This window comes from Erpetoichthys calabaricus, chromosome 11 (genome assembly GCF_900747795.2).
Source record: "Erpetoichthys calabaricus chromosome 11, fErpCal1.3, whole genome shotgun sequence".
Classification (NCBI taxonomy): domain Eukaryota; kingdom Metazoa; phylum Chordata; class Cladistia; order Polypteriformes; family Polypteridae; genus Erpetoichthys; species Erpetoichthys calabaricus.
Window position 1 is genome coordinate 116210216 of NC_041404.2, and position 20780 is coordinate 116230995.

The 20780-nt window shown below is 40.7% G+C and overlaps 1 protein-coding gene across 3 annotated transcripts in view; it reads right to left on the reverse strand.

Moving 5' to 3' along the window:
* The window catches only part of pdlim7 (PDZ and LIM domain 7), a 265260-nt gene that overhangs the window by 71708 nt on the left and 172772 nt on the right, over positions 1–20780 (reverse strand). The gene's annotated exons all lie outside the window — the stretch shown is intronic.

Sequence of the window (20780 nt, forward strand, 5' to 3'; positions counted from 1 at the left end):
ATCATACATAAATAAATAAGGGGCAGAAATTATTATCCACTAAAGCAATCATAGTACATATTGGGAAAAAAGAAAAAAATACAACAGTTCTAGAATTTTTAAAATATCTGCAAATCTTTTGGTTCTACTTTTAATATTCTTGTACCGCCTGCCGGAAGGCAGTAGTGTGAACAATGTGTGGCCAGGATGGGAAGGGTCTTTACTGATTTTCCTGGCTCTGCTGAGGAATTAGGCACTAGAGATATCTTCAAGGGAGAACAGAGAGCAGCCAAAGATTTTCTCTGCCGTGAATACCCCCTGCAGAGATTTCCTCTCAGTTGCTGTACAGCCAAGCACATCATGTTGAAATACAGTATTGTAAGAGTTCAGTTTGCACCTTGGTTCGAATTGCACTTAGCAGATGACCAGGAACGTTTTGAAAGGAGCCCAACTTTATTATCTGCTGGGTTTGTGCTTGAGTTTCATATTTTTATCTTCTGAGCTTATGCCTGAAGGCTTAAGGTGTTATTTTATTATTCACTATGATAAGGACATTTTTAGTTATTTTATAGAAAAAAAAAATATAAACCTTAAGAAAAAACAGCTATTTAATGCATAATCACTGTTCTGTTGTTATGCTCAGCATAGGTTTCCTGTTGACGGCAGACTTAGGAAACATATGGTTCAGAACGAAAATGAAAATGCATTCTGTGCATGGAGTGTACTTTTAACACTCCTAAAAAGCCACATACTCCTAAGCTAACAGGACTGTCAATCAACCTTTTGGATGGGGTTAATTGTGGTTATTTAAGGTATCAACATTTGTCATGTCTCGTTAGAAACCGGCTGGAACCAATCATGTTAAAAGTTTTCTGATCATGTAATGAATTCCTTGGAATTGTGATCTAATCAATGAGTTGTATAAATATAGTGCAGAGAACGCTCCTTTCCTTTGTAACACTTGCTAGTAAAATATACATTTGTTGCCTCTTGCAAGATATAGATAAAGAATATCGATTCATTCTTTATTAATAAGTACAATTTAAAATTTTCCAACTTTAGCACTTTCTGTACAAGTATTAAGAATGTGCCACACCTCTGCTTTGGGGGCTTCCTACTTGCAGATTCCAGTTAAAGTAAAACAAACCCTTTAACATTACAATACAAATATCTATATATATAATTCACTAAGCCAGAAGACAAGTAGCCGACCATGGAAAGCACGCCGGAAGGGGCGTGGATTCACTAAACCGCCGACAAGTAAGACGCCAATGGCGCACGCAGGAAGGAGCCACGCCTACCAACTCTTAGACCATTGGATACGACGAAAGAATCACAGAGCCACGCCCACCAACTCGGACGCGAAGCCAAGGGAAACATGCCGTCATTTCTGTTTGTCTGTGCCACAGTACAGTTGCAGCTCTGAGCCACGTTGACTTTTCATTAGTCAACCTCAGTGGAACCTTGGTTCACACAGAGGCAGTGCCAGAGAGAGACAGAGGCACACACAGGCAGCGCGATAGACAGAGCCGCGCACACACAGTCAGCGCCAGAGAGACAGAGGGGCGCGCACACACACACACAGAGAGGCAACGCCAGAGAGAGACAGAGGCACACACAGGCAGCGCAAGAGAGAGCCGCGCAATCCTTTAAAACTGAAGTTAAAACACAATGAAGGAAGCAGTCTTTAAAAACCAATAAGCCCTGTGCCTCTTTTTCATTAGCGTCTCACCTGCTTCAGGCCCTGCAACAGTCGATACGCTCTCTCTGCAGCTGACCTTCTCTGTGCCTGACTCCACTACTGTCAGTCGCCTGATTAAAAATGGCCTTTGGAAGGGGAGCTATGGACCCGCTATACCACAGGAACACATTGCCTTCGAGCCTGGTCTCGCTCACTGTAACGTACCAGCTTTCTCTCTCTCCTCACTCGCTCACACACTGCACAGGGGAGAAATGCCCGAAGCAGAGAGACAGAGGGGGTGGGGGCTCGCGTGCTGCTGAGAGAGAGAGAGGGCTCGGTGTGCTTCTGAGAGACAGAGGGGGAGGGGGCTCGCGTGCTGCTGAGAGAGAGAGGGAGGGGGGCTGGGGAGGCTCACGTGCTGCTGAGAGAGAGAGGGAGAGGGGGGTGCTGGGGAGGCTTGTGTGCTGCTGAGAGAGAGAGAGGGAGGGGGGCTGGGGAGGCTCGGGTGCTGCTGAGAGAGAGAGGGAGGGGCTGTGGAGGCTCGAGTGCTGCTGAGAGAGGGGGAGGGGTCTCGCGTGCTGCTGAGAGAGAGAGAGAGAGGGGGGGGGCTGGGGAGGCTGCGTGCTGCTGAGAGAGAGGGGGGGCTGGGGAGGCTGCATGCTGCCGAGAGAGGGGGGGGGGCTGGGGAGGCTCGTGTGCTGATGAGAGAGAGGGGGGGCTGGGGAGGTTCCCGTGCTGCTGAGAGAGAGGGGGGGCTGGGGAGGTTCCCGTGCTGCTGAGAGAGAGAGGGGGGGGGGGCTGGGGGCGGCTCACGTGCTGCTGAGAGAGAGAGGGGGGGCTGGGGAGGCTTGCGTGCTGCTGAGAGAGGGGGCTCGCGTGCTGCTGAGAGAGAGGGGGGGCTGGGGTGGCTGCATGCTGCTGAGAGAGAGAGAGAGAGGGGGGGGCTGGGGAGGCTCGCGTGCTGCTGAGAGAGAGAGGGGGGGCTGGGGAGGCTCACGTGCTGCTGAGAGAGAGGGAGGGGGCTCGCGTGCTGCTGAGAGAGAGAGGGGGGGGCTGGGGAGGCTCGAGTGCTGCTGAGAGAGAGAGAGAGAGAGAGAGGGGGGCTGGGGAGGCTCACGTGCTGCTGAGAGAGGTGGGGGCTGGGGAGGCTCGTGTGCTGCTGAGAGAGGGGTGGGCTGGGGAGGCTCGCGTGCTGCTGAGAGAGAGAGGGAGGGGGGGGGGGGGCTGGGAAGTAACTTTCACCAGCGTGGCCTCCATTGTCACAGACGATCCCGCTTTCAGTCACAGACAATTGTATGTTGCTCTCTCCAGAGGTCCATCTTTTCATTCACTCACACTGGTATCCACAAACCCACCCCATTTGGACAACTGTGTTATTCAGCAAGTGTTCACCCATCAATACATAATTATGCGGCGTATGTTACGCCGCGGGTTGGCTAGTATCATTTTAAAATAGAAGGTGACTTTATCTTAAAACTTTAAAGTATTTTTTTCCAATTGCTGTAAAATAAACTAAGAATGCACTTAAATCCATACTCATCATTTTAAACATATTATTTATTCAAAATAAATTTTAATACTGTCCTATATTAGTATGAACTGCTAATGGTACTAACAGCATGAGAAGTATTGATTTGTTAACATTCTAGAATTTTAGCCCTATAAAGTCTCTTATGTATCAATAAGCTACTACCATTTTGCCAACTTACTCCTGACTGTCTTTGTGACACAAGTCTGTCACAGTAATTGCTGCAAGAAATTATGATGACTTTAATACAAACTACAATGTCAACGACAGCATCATGGTTCCAACATAAGGGTTTCTTTGTCTCCACACATTGCTCATAGAACCAGTAGCCGACCACTTTTTCACCAATTGCTGGAATTCTTCTTAGGAGCAACAGAATATTGTTCCTTCAATCCCTCATGTTAAACTGAAAGAAGTTTGTACAGCAACATACAGCTCCATAATCATAACACACTGATCAGATGAATATGGCATGTCCTTCTCCACAACAACACAGATAACAGAAGTTAAAAAATGAAGCAAAACGTGCACATAGACTAGCTTCACCTTACTATATTTGCTACTGTTGAAACTAGAGAAGGGCTCCTTACTGTTGCTGGGGTTAGTTTTCTTTTTTTTTGTTCCGCCCTGTATTATTTTGCAGGTTCAAACTCAGTCTGTTAAAAGATAGACAATGTAAAATATTCCACATGTTTAACATAATATATACCCTAGCTGATGTCTTTCTATTCGTGAAGGCAGAAAAACCCTTTGATGCAATACTCATAGTATTAGAGAAACTGTAGAACAAGACAGCAGCATGATTTGTCACCAATTTTACTGTCATTGCAATGAAACCCTTTACCACCTACTTGCTTAAACAGTCAGATATTAGGTAATTGTAAGGGATGGATTTAAACAAAAAAATAACTCTACTTAGAGGTCATGGTGCTTTAAGTTACTAATCCATTCTCATCACTTCCACTTTTACTACATGTAGATGAGGAGCGCTAATAATTTCAATAGAAAGATAAAATTAATAAAGATAAATTTAAATTTAACCAGCTAAATGCTTTTTCCTTTAATTAGTCCTGTACATCACCTTTATCTGTATTCTTTAACAGTCTCATGGCACTTTACATTCAGTATCTAGAAATAAAAAGTACAGAAAATTTAAAGAACGATTTAAATTGTACTTTTGCAACCCGTTTGGAATGCATTCTAGAATTTTTTTTTTAATTGTTCATCTCTTCATCTTACTTTAGATGGAAGTATTGTTGTTTATATGAATATTCTCCCAAAAATTTGGTTTATTTTTCAGTGGATTCCAAAATAACAGTATTTTATTTAAAAAAAAAAAATTGACGCAACTTTCACTTCATTTGTTTGGAATACCAATAAGCCAAGAATAAAAGGGAGGCATGACACTACATTTTAGATCTTCTAATAGTGTGAGAGTATACGGTCATGGCCAAAATTATCGGCACCTCTGGAATTTTCCCAGAAAATGCACCATTTCTCCCAGAAAGTTCCAAATGTTTTTGTATATACATGTTTATTTCCTTTATGTGCATTGGAACAACACAAAAAAACAGAGAAAAAAAGCCAAATCTGACATCATGTCACAAAGAACTCCAAAAATGGGCCGGACAAAATTATTGGCACCCTTTCAAAATTGTGGGTAAATCGTTTTATTTCAAGCATATGATGCTCGTTTGAACTCACCTGTAGCAAGAAACAGGTTCTGGCAATATAGCATTCACACCTGAAGCCAGTTAAAATGGAGAAAAGTTGACTCAGCCTTTCTGTTGTGTGTCTGAGTGTGCCACACTAAGCATGGAGAACAGAAAGAAGAGCAGAGAATTGACTGAGGACTTGAGAACAAAAATTGTGGAAAAATATCAACAATCTCAAGGTTACAAGTCCATCTCCAGAGATCTTCATGTTCCTTTGTCCACTGTGCGCAACATAATCAAGAAGTTCACAACACATGGCACTGTAGCTAATCTCCTTGGACGTGGACGGAAGAGAAAAATTGATAAAAGACTGCAACGAAGGATAGTCCAAATGGTGGATAAACAACCCCAATCAACTTCAAAACATATTCAAGCTGTTCTGCAGACTCAGGGTGCAACAGTGTCAGCTCGAACTATCCGTCGACATCTGAACGAAATGAAACGCTATGGCAGGAGAGCCAGGAGGACCTCACTGCTGACACAGAAACATAAAAAAGCCAGACTGGAGTTTGCCAAAATGTACTTGAGGAAGCCAAAATCCTTCTGGGCGAACGTCTTGTGGTAAAGCTCATCATTCTACTGTTTACAGAAAACGGAATGAGGCCTACGAAGAAAAGAACACAGTACCTACAGTCAAACATGGTGGAGGTTCTAAGATGTTTTGGGGATGTTTTGCTGCCTCTGGCACTGGATGCCTTGACTGTGTGCAAGGCATCATGAAATCTGAAGACTACCAAAAGATATAGGGGCGCAATGTAAGGCCCAGTGTCAGAAAGCTGGGTCTGCGTCAAAGGTCATGGGTGATCCAGCAGGACAATGACCCCAAACATACCTCTAAAAGCACTCAGAAATGGTTGAAGACAAAGCGCTGGAGAGTTCTGAAGTGGCCAGAAATGAGTCCGGATCTAAATCCAATTGAACACTTATGGAGAGATCTCAAAATTGTTGTTGGGAGAAGGCGCCCTTCAAATCTGAGAAACCTTGAGCAGTTTGCAAAAGAAGAGTGGTCAGAAATTCCAGTTGAGAGGTGTAACAAGCTTGTTGATGGTTATAAGAAGCGCTTGATTTCAGTTATTTTTTCCAAAGGGCGTGCAACCAAATATTAAGTGGAGGGTGCCAATAATTTTGTCCAGCCCGGTTTTTGAGTTTTGTGTGAAATGATGTCAGATTTGGCTTTCTTTCTCTGTTTTTTTGTGTTGTTCCAATGCACATAAAGGAAATAAACACGTGTATACCAAAACATTTGTGATTGCAACAATTTTCTGGGAGAAATGGTGCATTTTCAAGGAAAATTCCAGGGGTACTGATAATTTCGGCCATGACTAAGTATTAGGACACTATGGAATAAACCAGAAAGAAATTACTTGTACCAACTTGGATGATAATGGACGGCAACTCCAGCACTAATTTCTCAAAGTATACTTTGATCTATGAAATAGTTTGATTTCCACTGACTAAACAGGAAATCAGTAGTTCAGCACTTGCTTACAATATGGTACAGGAGACACTTGAAGGATGAGATGCTACCTTGAATTGCCTTCAAAGAGCAAGATAATTAACATGTCTAATATGCCTGATATTGTGACCTTTACAAAGATGTATACAGACAATACAGTAATCCCTCGCTATATTGCGCTTCGACTTTCGCGGCTTCACTCTATTGCGGATTTTATATGTAAGCATATTTAAATAACAAAGGACGCTATTGGCAGATGGCTGAGAAGCTACCCAACCAGAGCGCGTATTACGTATTAAATAAAACTCCTCAAATATATTGTGAGCACGGGGGCTGTTCGCACCCCTAGAGGATACGGTTGCTCCTCAAAAAACGAGGAAAGATTACCTTCACATTGCTGCCATCCTTGCTGGGCTTACATATGGCTGCTTTGTCAAGCGATATGCTTCCTGCACGGTGCTTTGCATACTTAAAAGATCAAACAGCACGTATTGATTTTTGATTGTTTACTTTTCTCTCTCTCTTGCTCTGACATTCTCTGCTCCTGACGGAAGGGGTGTGAGCAGGGGGACTGTTCGCATCCCTAGACGATACAGACGCTCGTCTAAAAATGCTGAAAGATTATCTTCACATTGCTCCCTTCCGGCTTTGTCAAGCGACATGCTTCCCGCACGGTGCTTCGCATACTTCAAAGCTTGAACGGCACGTATTGATTTTTGATTGTTTGTTTTTCTCTGTCTCTCTCACTCTCTCTGACATTCTCTGCTACTGACGGAGGGGGTGTGAGCAGGGGGGACTGTTCGCACACTGGCCTAGAGGATACGGACGCTCCTCTAAAAAATGCTGAAAGACTACTTTCACATTGCTCTCTTCCTTGCAGCTGCTTTATACGGCGTTGCTTCGCATACTTAAAAGCCAAACAGCCCTATTGATTTTTGATTGTTTGCTTTTTTCTCTCTCTCTGACATTCTCTGCTCCTGACACGCACTCCTTTGAAGAGGAAGATATGTTTGCATTCTTTTAATTGTGAGACAGAACTGTTATCTCTGTCTTGTCATGGAGCACAGTTTAAACTTTTGAAAAAGAGACAAATGTTTGTTTGCAGTGTTTGAATAAAGTTCCTGTCTCTCTACAACCTCCTGTGTTTCTGTGCAAATCTGTGACCCACGCATGACAATATAAAAATAACCATATAAACATATGGTTTCTACTTTGCGGATTTTCACCTTTCACAGGGGGTTCTGGAACGCAACCCCCGCGATCGAGGAGGGATTACTGTATACAAGTTTTTGCATCATTTGAACAAATTTGCCTCACATAAAACCTTTCATCAGACCTTCACTAAAAGAAATTTAACCAAAATTCCTAATTGTTCCTATTATTTTGTCATGGAATCACATCATGATCTGCCCCAGTTTGCATTGTGGTAACTGCTAGTGGCCAGCCACGGACTGCAATGTCTGCATTAGAAAGGCCCTCAGAAGCAACTCCATTTATGCCATGAGATAACAGAAATCCTATGTTAAGCACAGGGCCTGCCACTAAACACCGCAAAGGGAGCACTTCTTGGTGATGACAGATGAGCTCTTTCTCACTCAGCTCCACCTTTTGCACGGCCACACTACCACCACTCCTTTTAGAAATTATAGGTTCTAGCTGTGATAAATTGTGGTGAAGTGAGTAAAGGATCTGCGGCAGTGCTTGTTTGTTTTTTATTTAACAATAAAAGTAGTGAGGCAGCACAGACCCAGTGAGAGTACGTGTGTGAGATAATGGAATTTGCTAATTGCGTTTAATGTGTTCACAAGTTGTTAATGCAACTCTCTCTTATCAGGGTTCCATAGTTTGTTTGGCACCTACACTTGCTGGCAATAAAGAAAGGCTGTGATTGAGAGTGAAGGGAAGGAATGGAAAGAAGAGAAGCTGGCGTAGAGAGTGTACGCAGGATCAAGCCTGATGCTTTAGTGAGAAGGCTGTGCAGTCAAAGAAACCCTGTGGGGAAGCAAGGGTAACTGCCCTCTGCATATCCTTTATCCCTCAGAAGATGCTACTTCTGTGCAATCTTTAGCAGGAATTAGTTTCTTACTTAAGCAGGCCCTAGAATTTGGACTGTTAACTTTGGTTATAACTTCTTTCTAGATTTGACAATTGCTTTTATTTTTTTCCTTTGGCATTGGTCACTTAGTTGTGACTGTCTCCCTGGTTTTGACTCATTATTACTCATTTTGACCATGTCTTTTGGCTTCATTTTCATCTCCTGGTCACCGTCCCCACAATAATCTCGGGGCACTACAAGTCTTATTTTACTAATAACTTGTTAATAGAGTTAGTCCCCAGGTTACGGACATCCGACCTAAGAACGGGTCCACAGCTGCGATGCATCCGCCTAGTAACTGCCGCTCCGTCATCTTCGGCCCGGGGACGCTGCAAGCGGTGGCTGGACGCAGGCTGGAGGGGGTCGATTTCGCTGCTCGCGCAGTGTAGTGTCCGTCAGGCGGCTCCCGGCGGCAAGCGGTTTCACTGCCTGCCCACTACACATAGCTGCCCCGTTCGTTCTAGTTGGGCGGCTGGTAATGCTGCAAGTGGTGACCCTGTTGTGGCTGAACGGAGGCCATTGAGGGTGAATGGGGAAGCGGGGGTAGCATTGTAGTGTGCCTCGGATGGCTGCGTGTTGAATGGGGGCGGTGGTGCGGCGGACACTACAGGCAGCATACTGTAGTGGAGATGACTGAGATGTGGGCTGGTGATGAACAGCCCCTCGCAGCCCCCATTCATTCTCAATAGCAAGCCTGCTTGTACTGTTACGCACATAGCAGGAAGTTGTCTCTTGTCAGTACAGGGTGGTCCAGATCTAATTATGCAGATCCAAATCGTCTGGATGACTTTGATTTATGCGGGGACGATTCCAGTTCGGCGCGAAGACGATTCTTCGTGTCGTCAGTTCGCACGCTTCTCAATGGTCCGGAATTTTCTGGGTGATTTTCTATGTAATAAACTGAATAAGTTATAGCGTAATGAAAATTGCATAATTAGATCTGGACCACCCTATACTTCAGACGTGTTGACGACTGGTGCCTAATCTGCTGTGATAGCATGTACAGTGCTGTACAGAAGAGCTCATCTTAACCTTTTGTCTTCACCCTTCAAGAATGTCTCTGAAACACAAATCTGATGCAAGTGCTGGTGCTACAGTAAAGAAGAGAAAAACCATCACCATTGAAAATAAAGTAGAAATAATGAAAAGGTCAGAAAGAGGTGAAACTCCATCATTCATTGGCAGAGCACTTGGTACATTACTTTAATAAATGTTATTGTTGGCCGACTGTAACCTGTTCCGACTTACATACAAATCCAACTTAAGTACAAACCTAGAGTCCCTATCTTGTACGTAAAACCCGGGGACTGCCTGTACTCCTAATCACCATATTCAGATCATGTACAGAAACCAAAAAAAAAACATTACAACTAGAACCTTCTCACAAAGTGTATTTTCAAATTCCAAACCTTCTGTTGTGTACTCAAATACAACATTTTTACTTCCTACATTCAATTGGAATGTTAATACAAGTTTTTATTATTACTGATTTATTTGATCATTACAAGTTTTTATTATTATTAATTTATTTTATTGTTATGATGATGATGTAATTCAAAAGTCACTTTGGATATTTTTTCTCCACCATTTGTGGTGCTTCAGATGGTTGTAGCAATGTTGTTTATGGCAATGAAATCTTTGCTGGTCATGCAAGTGTAATTAGTGGCATTATCTTGTCACTCTAAGTTGGAAGAATGCTGCACTGTTTTTTCTATGCACTGGATCAAAGACCAAGTAAACAAAAACATTTAGTTAGGTGAAAGTGAAACAAGACAGTTTTAGGACCACTGCTTTTAAGTAATGTGTCTATGGCTTCTGTTATGTGTTTTGGTTTTGATGCTTCACTTAGTCAGGTCTTCTAGAATTTTTTACTCCAGCCTTTTTAAAGACTACATATTTGCCTAGTTAAATTTCATCTCAGTAGTCTGCTGGGACAACTGTTCTCTAGTATGGAATTAATTTTATTTTTTATATTGCATTTCATTGAGTATATATTTGCAACTACAATGCAATAAAAGTAAACTGCTAAACCTTACAGCAATAGCACACATGAACAAACTACGTTAAACACATAGCAGAACAGGAAATTTCAATTTGATTGTTTTAAAACAATACTAGACTCAAAAACTGATCATTTTTGTATCTCTTACTCTTCGCAAAGAAGGGCATGAAAATACTGGCCAAAAGACAATATTACACTCTACCATGCAGGCTGAGGTCTTGTTTTAGTATCAGGAGGAATAACTTGATGATAGTGACAGTGAAGTAAAGAGTCCTACAAGACACTGAGAAGTAGAAGACTTAGTTAAGGTATCAGCGTGATTGCAACAACTATTAACAGTTTAAATGCAGACACCGATGCAACAGGAAGTTTATTATTTTTCATTCTGAGGCAAAGACTGGTGTAGGAATCTTTGGATAAAAGTGTAGTCCTGAAAGGTCAGCATACCTTTGTTGCTCCTATGGCTCATTTCATGTTCTTTGTAGCTTGTGTCAAAAGATGAGAAAAATAAAGCAGATAACAACCTATACCATAAATGAGATCAATGGGGGCAATATGCTTGCTCTTTAAACTAATTCAGACAAATAACCCCATCCAACAGAATATTATTTTTCTGGAATTGCAAATCATGATGAGACTAGACAGATCTTAAAAGATGAAATTCTAGTCAGTCCGCCCGGTGAGGTGTGAAAAGCACTATGACTAAAGGTTCATGACAAGATAGCAACAACTGTAGATCTGATTAAGTGGATTTTGCATTGTTGCAAAAAAATTGTTCACAAATTGTTGCATTGTGAAAAACCACAGAACATTACTTTCACTTTTATTGGTAGTATGGTACAAGAACAGAGCTTCCAATCACTTCAATCTTTGTTGCACCAAAGGATCATTTGTTTCACATAGATGAAAATATTTAACAATATTTAAATAAAAAGCTTAATAATTTGTAATAACTATGGCAACAACAGAAACTACAAATTCCTTAGAAATCTAAAGAAAGTCTCAGGCTTTCCTGTTATTTAGTTCCAAAATGGTCTCTTGTCTTTTCTTTCTTGAGCCAGGAGTGTTTAACTACAGTAATCCCTCGCTATATCACGCTTCGATTTTCACGGCTTCACTCTATCGCGGATTTTATATGTAAGCATATCTAAATATATATCACGGATTTTTTGCTTGTTCGCGGATTTCTGCGGACAATGGGTCTTTTTATTTCTTTCATGCCCAAGCGCCAACAGAAGATGCTAACGACTGCCGAAAAGGTAAAAGTTTTGGATATAGGGCTGGGCGTTTAATTGAAAAGTAATCGAAATCGACATTCAGAACCTATAATCGATCAAATTTTTCCAAGTCGATTATTTCGATTACTTTCCCTTTAAAAACACTACCGCATGTGGAGTCACGTGACCCCACTCCGTTACGTTATTCCGCCGACATTTTGAGCATGGAGAGCTTAAACACTGACACAACAAGAGCAGCTTGTACCAAAGAAAAACGCAGTCTCCGTCATTTGGACACATTTTGGCTTCAGTAAGGATGACATCGAACAAAATGAAGTCAGATGCAGACACTGTAGAAAAACAGTTTCGACGCCCAAAGGTAACACCACCAATTTGTTTCAACACTTGAAGCACAATCACATTACTGAATATGAACAGTGCATGGCTCAAAAAAAAAAACAAAAAGAGACTGACAAGCGCCCAGCAACAAGTGCCTCCGCAAAGCAGATGTCGATAACACAAGCGTTCACAAATGCCACACAGTATGAGAAGAGTTCAAGAAGATGGAAAGAAATAACTGACACTATTTGTTATTACATCGCAAATGATATGACTCCCTTGGCTACAGTGGTCCGAAGTGGGTTTAAACACCTCGTTAAAACTCTCGACAGAAGATACACTGTGCCATAGTGATCACATTTTTCTAAAACTGCGCTGCCAGACATGTACAAGACATGTTGTAAAAATGTAGCTGCTGAACTGAAAAATGTTCAACACTTTGCAGCCACATCTGATCTCTGGTCAAGTAGGACGATGGACCCATTCTTGAGCCTTACTTTGCACTACATTGACGACGATTGGAAGCTGCGCCAGAGATGCCTTGAGACGGCATATTTTCCAGCTGATCACACGGCAGATATGATTGCGCAAGGTCTGAAAGATATGCTTTCTGAATGGGACCTCACGGAAGAAAAACTTTCAGCCATTACGACAGACAACGGTGCTAATGTTGTCAAAGCTGCTGCGCTTAATGGATGGTTACGGCAGCAGTGTTTTGGACACCAACTACACCTTGCAATTGGTAAGTACACGTCAGCTTAATTAAATATAATAGCATTGGGATGTTATCAAATTGGGCATATCTGGCGTTTACTATATTCTGGCTACGCTAAATTTGTTCATAAAGCACCTTTATAAATGTTACAATATGCTTGATATTACAGTGTTACAATGTTAAGTTCACATTATAATGTAACAGAACGCTACATCATTAAAGTAAAAATCATTGTGTTGTTAATCTGATATTATTTAAGAAATATAAGAGGCTCATTAATTTTGGTACTGTTAAAGCTTCAGGTATAAATAAAATATTGTCAATAATAATAAAAAAAATTATTAATTTTGTGTGTTTCAGAAAATGAATTGAAAGATCAACGTGTGACACGTGCAGTGAGGGTGTGCAAAAACATAGTCAGTGCTTTTTCCTATAGCTGGAAAAAAAAGAAGGCATTAATGAAGGTGCAACAAGAACTGAACCTGCCACAACACAAGCTAAAAACAGCATGCGTTACCAGATGGGGATCGATGCAAATGATGATTGCAAGAGTCCTCGAACAAAGGAAAGCTATTACACAGGTCCTTTCTGAAGACAAAAAATCCAGGCACCTTGTTCCATCGTGGGCTGACCTGATGTCTTAGAGGCTGTCAGCAAGGCTCTTTCCCCCTTGATGGAGTTCACCGACGCCCTATCAGGGGAAGAGTATGTGACCATTTCATTTGTAAAGCCTGTACTGCACATCCTCAATTCACGAGTGCTTGCTGAGGAGGAAGATGATGTGGAGCTGACTAAAACTATCAAAACCACCATCCTCAGGTACCTTAAGGAGAAGTACTCAGATCCTATCACAGAAGAGCTACTGGACACAGCCAGTTTTGTTGATCCCAGATTTAAAGCTACCTACATTTCTGCTCACAATGTCCCCACCATTCAGGAGAAAGTGAAAACAGAGATGGAGAAGATGTCAGAAGCTGAAGTCTGCAGAGAAAGTCAGATTACAGAGACTGCAGAACCAACAACTTCATCAGCAGTAGCAAAAAAGGTCATTAGGAAGCTTTTTTAAAGGGAGTGAGGCAACACCTTCTGCAAGTTCAGCTACACCCACTCTGTCACTTCAGCAATCGCTAGAAGCAGAGATGAGCAGCTATTTGGTGTCCCCCATGCTGGATAGTGAGGCAAATCCACTGGACTGGTGGAGGAAGCATCATGTACACTTTCCCACTCTAAGTAAGGTTGCAAAAAAGTATCTCTGCATACCAGCTACTAGCTCCCCATCAGAGCGGGTTTTCAGTTCGGCCGGAAACATTGTTACATGCCTCAGGTCCTGCCTGAAACCTGAAAAGGTTAACATTCTCGTGTTTCTTAGTAAGAACTTAGAGTAAATTCATGTTCATATAGTGACATGACAAGATCGCTAAGATCACCTCATGCAACAGTGTTTAGAGAGCTCTATTTTCATTACAACAATCTGTTGTTTACATTGATACATTGCACATTAAAATATTTGTTTACAGAAGATGCAAGAAATGCACTGTTTAAAATATTATTTACAGGATATATAAGAGTTATTTTATTTAGAAGAGATACTGCTTATTTTCTACTTTTAATAAGAAAAACATTGAAAATAATTTATTTTGTTTCCAAAAGTGCAAGTTATTTATTTTTACTTTTTTTATAAGAACAAAGTGACTGTTCGTTTTAGGCAATGTGTGCTTTAATTTCAGTTGTTCAACATTGATGTTCAATAAATAATCACAGCTAGTAGATAGTGTGTTTCCTTCAATTATTTTAAAATCAAGTAATGCACCCTTCATTCAAAAATCTCTCATTTGTAATATGTGAGCATATTTACTGTACAAAACTTGTCAGTGAACTATGAGGGCAAAAAAAAAAAAAAAAAATAAATAAAATAATCGTTCATTAATCGTAATCGAGTTAAAATGTTCAATTAATCGAGATTTTGATTTTAGGCCAAATCGCCCAGCCCTATTTGGATATGTTGAAGGAAGGGAACAGCTACGCTGCTTTAGGACGCCATTACGGCATCAATGAGTCCACGGTTCGTTATATTAAGAAGGATGAAAAGAATATGAGATCTACAGCCGCAGTGTCCTTTAACCAGGGCGCGAAACGAGTTGTAAGTGGACAAAGCGGTTTATGCTGTATAACTGTGCAGGAAATGTTTATGAGTGTGGGAGAGTTTATAAGGGCTTAAAATATATAAAAATAACCATATAAACATATGGCTTTTACTTTGTGGATTTTCACCTTTCGCGGGGGGTCTGGAACGCAACCCCCGCAATCGAGGAGGGATCACTGTACACATTAGTTTGAACTAATTTGTTTCTTCACATACAACTAATAAATAAGCATTCTAATTCGAATGTTAAAGGAGGATATGAAGAGTCCAACAGTAGATGCAAACAGTTCTGCTAGCTATCAATCCACAACACCTCCTAACACTAACAGGCAAAAGCAGGAAACACAAGAGTGTAGAGTTTCCTACCATGGTGTTACAAATCACTTTTCTTTGTCCTCTCTCTTTATTATAAGCATAAAAACCCCAAAAATATATAAATTAAACACAGAAAAATAATAAACAAAAACTTAAATCAAATCTAAAAAGATTTTAAAAAATTTTAGTCAGCTTCTGCAATGCTGTTTAGAGTAGAGATGCCAATGCAGTAACAGGAGCACATTTTTTTCACATAATAATTTAAGTAACTACATTTGTAGACAGAAATTAATATAATTATCAGTGAATACATGTAATCTATTAAAACCACTGTATGACTGTGTTACATATGCAAAGGCAATGGGCTTCTATTCAGTCTTAAAGATCTCAATGACATCACTAAGACATACTAGCTTGCATCGATTTCATATTATACTGCAAGTGGGGAATGCCTGTAGCGAGAATGTTGGCGAGTTTAAATTTAACATATCTGCTAATTCTTTTGTAGTTAAGAATTAGTTTAGTTACATATGTGTGAGCCAGAATAAATGCTTGAATTAAGCTATTATCTGCAAATACAAATGTTTGGACAGATCCCTAGGAACAATACAGAGAACTTGTTCTTCTTCAATAGCTGCTTCATATACGGTCCTTGATTTACGTGGTGGGCGGCACGGTGGCGCAGTGGGTAGCGCTGCTGCCTCGCAGTTGGAAGACCTGGGGACCTGGGTTCGATTCCCGGGTCCTCCCTGCGTGGAGTTTGCATGTTCTCCCCGTGTCTGCGTGGGTTTCCTCCGGGTGCTCCGGTTTCCTCCCACAGTCCAAAGACATGCAGGTTAGGTGGATTGGCGATTCTAAATTGGCCCTAGTGTGTGCTTGGTGTGTGGGTGTGTTTGTGTGTGTCCTGCGGTGGGTTGGCACTCTGCCCGGGATTGGTTCCTGCCTTGTGCCCTGTGTTGGCTGGGATTGGCTCCAGCAGACCCCCATGACCCTGTGTTTGGATTCAGCGGGTTGGAAAATGGATGGATGGATGGATGGATTTACGTGGTGGTCATATTTATAAAATAAAATAAAAAAAATACATAATAACCATAATCTTATGTCTGATTTTTTACCAAATTAACAGCATCTTACCTTATAATCATGATGCTTAATAATGTAGCAGTATACAGAAAGTCAGTCAGTCAGTCATTTTCCAACCCGCTATATCCTAACACAGGGTCATGGGGGTCTACTGGAGCCAATCTGCTGGAGGGCACAAGGCAGGAACAAACCCCGGGCAGAGTGCCAGCCAACCACAGGGCGCGCACACACACACACACACACACACACACACACACACACTAGGGACAATTTAGGATCACCAATGCACCTAATCTTCATGTCTTTGGACTGTGGGAGGAAACCGGAGCACCTGGAGGAAACCCACACAGACACGGGGAGAACATGAAAACTCCTCACAGCGAACCCAGGTCTCCTTACTGCGAGGCAGCAGCGCTACCACTGCACCACCGTGCCGCCCTATACAGAAAGTATAGCTTCTAAATTAGTCTTATACTCAGACAACAGCTTAACAGCTCAGAACTGTTTGTCATAGATTTAAATAAAGAAAGTGCAGTGTTAGAGCACTTATTCCCAAAGGCTACTTTGCTTGTATTACATAGGGCAATGTGTGGTGCATTTTATCTGGAGCTATGCCAGTTTCAACACTCCCCTGTAAATAAAAATAACCCTGTTAAAGATGTAATTGTTAATTACATTTCCTGTTTTTTTCATTATATAAACCTATGATGTCAATCTTTATTCTTTTAAAATGCAAAAAAAAAAAAAAAATCAGTGAAATGTAATATTCTACATTTTTCTGCATATTTTTTTGTCTTGGGTAAACATGAGAAAGTGGCACTCCCTAGAAAAACACATAAGATAACGATAAGCCATACCCAGTAGAGTGGATTTATTCCTGCAGACTGAACAGCTGTTCAGATTTTAATTTTTATTTTGAATGTTGTGATTGCATTTCTGGCTTTTAAGGGGGTTGGGCAGGTGTAAAAATTAAACTGGAAGATTGAGAAAAGCACAAACAGGAAAGGCTAGACAAACCCAGGCTGGTGACTTAGGATGCTTTAAAGGTCTGTGTACATGAAGGAAGATTTAGCCAATAATCTCTGTAAATACAGATTGTACCTCAGACAGAGGCCCTCGAACAAGAAAAAATTAAGAAAATGACAATGAGTTACAGTAACAGTATTATCTCAAATAATTACATAATAAACAGGTGTACCACTTGAGAAACAGTGACCCCGCACTTAGTACAACAACCAAGATGTCTCACTGATTTTCTGGGCAACATTTGGCCCCACAGGGGACCTGTATAAAAACTAAATTTAAACTGCAGTAAATACCGTGAAATACTCTAAATTTGCATTTTTCTTTCTTTTGGGAGTTTGAATTCTTGCTTTGTTAGATTTTGGAGTCATTTGTTGAATAAGTTCTGCAAATTGCATTTGCTTGATTGTATACTATGACACTTCCTTGAAATTAAATAAATAAATCTGCTCTTTTCTGAAGTCAATTATTTCTAGCAGTTGCAGGGACTATCAATGAAATGGCCACTTAAAGATTTAGAAATTGTAGAGTGAGGAGTGCTGCTTAGATTAAAATGTCTGAAATCAAACAAATTACCAGAACCAAAGAACATTTATTCCAGACTTCTTAAGGAAGTTGTATAGATTTTTAAACGTGTATTTTAAATTAAAAAAAAAACAAAAAAAAAAACACACCACACACACTGGGAAAAATCCTAAAGACTATAAGTTAGCAAATATTATCCCATAATATAATAAGGTGATGGGCTTTCCAAATAATAATACACTGCTAATTTTAAAATGCATCATGGACAAATTAATGGAAGCAATTATTAATGAAAACATCAAGTATCATATGGAAACAACATGTGTTATAGTTAGCAGTCAGCATGGGGAGATTGTGTTTCACTGAATATAATGAATTCTGTGAGAAGTCAACAAAAGCATATCACCAGAGAGACGCAAATAATATTAGTTTTCTGAAAGCATAAATAAACTTTCATAAGGTACAGAATGACAGGCTAGAGATCAAATTAAAAGAAGTGTGAATTCAAGTGGTAGTGTGTAGATGGGTGCAAAAATGTTAAAATGATGATATGGTCTTATATATATCAGACCCAGAAAACACTGTCCCTGCTGTTTTAACAGCACTAACAGAATTTCAAAAGATATCTGGTCTTAGAATTAATCTGAATAAAAGTACAGTGATCCCTCGCTATATCGCGCTTCGCCTTTCGCGGCTTCACTCCATCGCGGATTTTATATGTAAGCATATTTAAATATATATCGCGGATTTTTCGCTGCTTCGCGGGTTTCTGCGGACAATAGGTCTTTTAATTTCTGGTACATGCTTCCTCAGTTGGTTTGCCCAGTTGATTTCATACAAGGGACGCTATTGGCAGATGGCTGAAAAGCTATCCAGCTTACTTTCTCTCTCTCTCTCTCTTGCGCTGACGTAGGGGGGTGTGAGCAGGGGGGCTGTGTGCAGCTGCTTCCTGAAGGACAGGCTGCACGGAGCTTCGCATACTTAAAAGCTCAAAGGGCACGTATTGATTTTTTTTATCTGTCTCTCGCTATCTCTCTCTCTCTCTCTCTCTCTCTCTCTCTCTTCCTGCTCCTGACAGAGGGGGTGTGAGCTGCCGCCTTCAACAGCTTTGTACCGGCGGTGCTTCGCATACTTAAAAGCCGTATTGATTTTTTTTTTGACTGCTTGCTTTGCACTCCTTTGAAAAGGGAGATATGTTTGCATTCTTTTAATTGTGAGACAGAACTGTCATCTCTGTCTTGTCATGGAGCACAGTTTAAACTTTTGAAAAAGAGACAAATGTTTGTTTGCAGTGTTTGAATAACGTTCCTGTCTCTCTACAACCTCCTGTGTTTCTGCGCAAATCTGTGACCCAAGCATGACATTCTAAAAATAACCATATAAACATATGGTTTCTACTTCGCGGATTTTCCTACTTCGCGGGTGGCTCTGGAACGCAACCCCCGCGATGGAGGAGGGATTACTGTATACTCTTTCCAGTGAATTCACAAGCATATAATATTAGATTAGACACCCTACCTTTTACCATAGCAGATCAGTTTAAATACCTAGGGGTAAATATCACAAGTAAACATAAAGCTCTTTATCAACAAAATTTTGCCGTCTGTATGGAAAAAATTAAGCAAGACTTGCATAGATGGTCAACCCTTCATCTCACTCTAGCCGGAAGAATTAACATTGTTAAGATGAATATCCTTCCTAAACTTCTCTTTTTATTTCAAAACATTCCAATATATATTAATAAATCGTTTTTTAAACAGTTAGATTCAACAATAACCTCATTCATTTGGAACTCAAAACACCCACGTATCCGAAGAGCGACCCTACAAAGACCTCAGGCAGAAGGCGGCATGGCTTTACCTAATTTTCAGTTTTATTACTGGGCAGCAAACATACAAGCCATAAAAACCTGGACACAAATAAATGAACATACACAGGCTTGGTCCGCAATAGAAGTAAAATCCTGTAGTACTTCTTTATATTCCCTGCTCTGCTCTCCAATAAATGAAAGTTATCGCAAATATACTAATAACCCAATTGTGCTTTACTCACTCAGAATATGGAACCAAATTAGAAAGCATTTTAAGATGGAAAATCTTTTATCAGTGGCACCTCTGCAAGAGAACCATCTCTTTCAACCTTCGCAAGTATATCCAGTTTTTAATACCTGGAAAAGTTTTGGGATTAAAATGCTCAGAGATCTTTATATAGACAACATATTTACATCTTTTGAACAATTACGTTCAAAATTCAACCTCCCAGCTATACATTTCTTTTACTATCTTCAAATTAGAAATTTTGTTAAACAGAAATTGCCCGATTTCCCCCACCTTGCACCCTCCACAATGCTGGAAAAAATACTGCTCAATTTCGAGGAAATAAACACTATTTCCGCAATATATAAAATCTTATTAGAGTCCCTACCTTTCAAAGATCCAAGAGGACATTGGGAAGAAGATCTCTTAATCAATATATCAGAAAAGGAGTGGAAGGTAGCAAAGCAGAGAATTCACTCGAGTTCTATATGTGCAAAGCATAGAATTATTCAACTAAAAATTATATATCGAGCCCATCTGTCTCACTTAAAACTGTCCAAAATGTTTCCTGGGCAGGATCCAAGCTGCGAACGCTGCAACCAAGCTCCTGCCTCACTGGGTCACATGTTCTGTGCCTGCACCAAACTAACATCATTTTGGGCTAAAATTTTTAAGTGCCTCTCAGACAGCCTTGGTATCACAATTCCTCCTAACCCATTAACAGCTGTGTTTGGTGTTCTTCCAGATGGACTTGAATTGGAGAAGGACAAGCAAACGGTGATTGCATTCACTACACTTTTGGCACGCAGACTTATTTTGTTAAATTGGAACAATCCTAATTCTCCTCTTATAAGTCAGTGGGAAGCCGATGTTTTATATTATTTGAAATTGGAAAAAATCAAATTCTCAGTTAGAGGATCTGTACAAA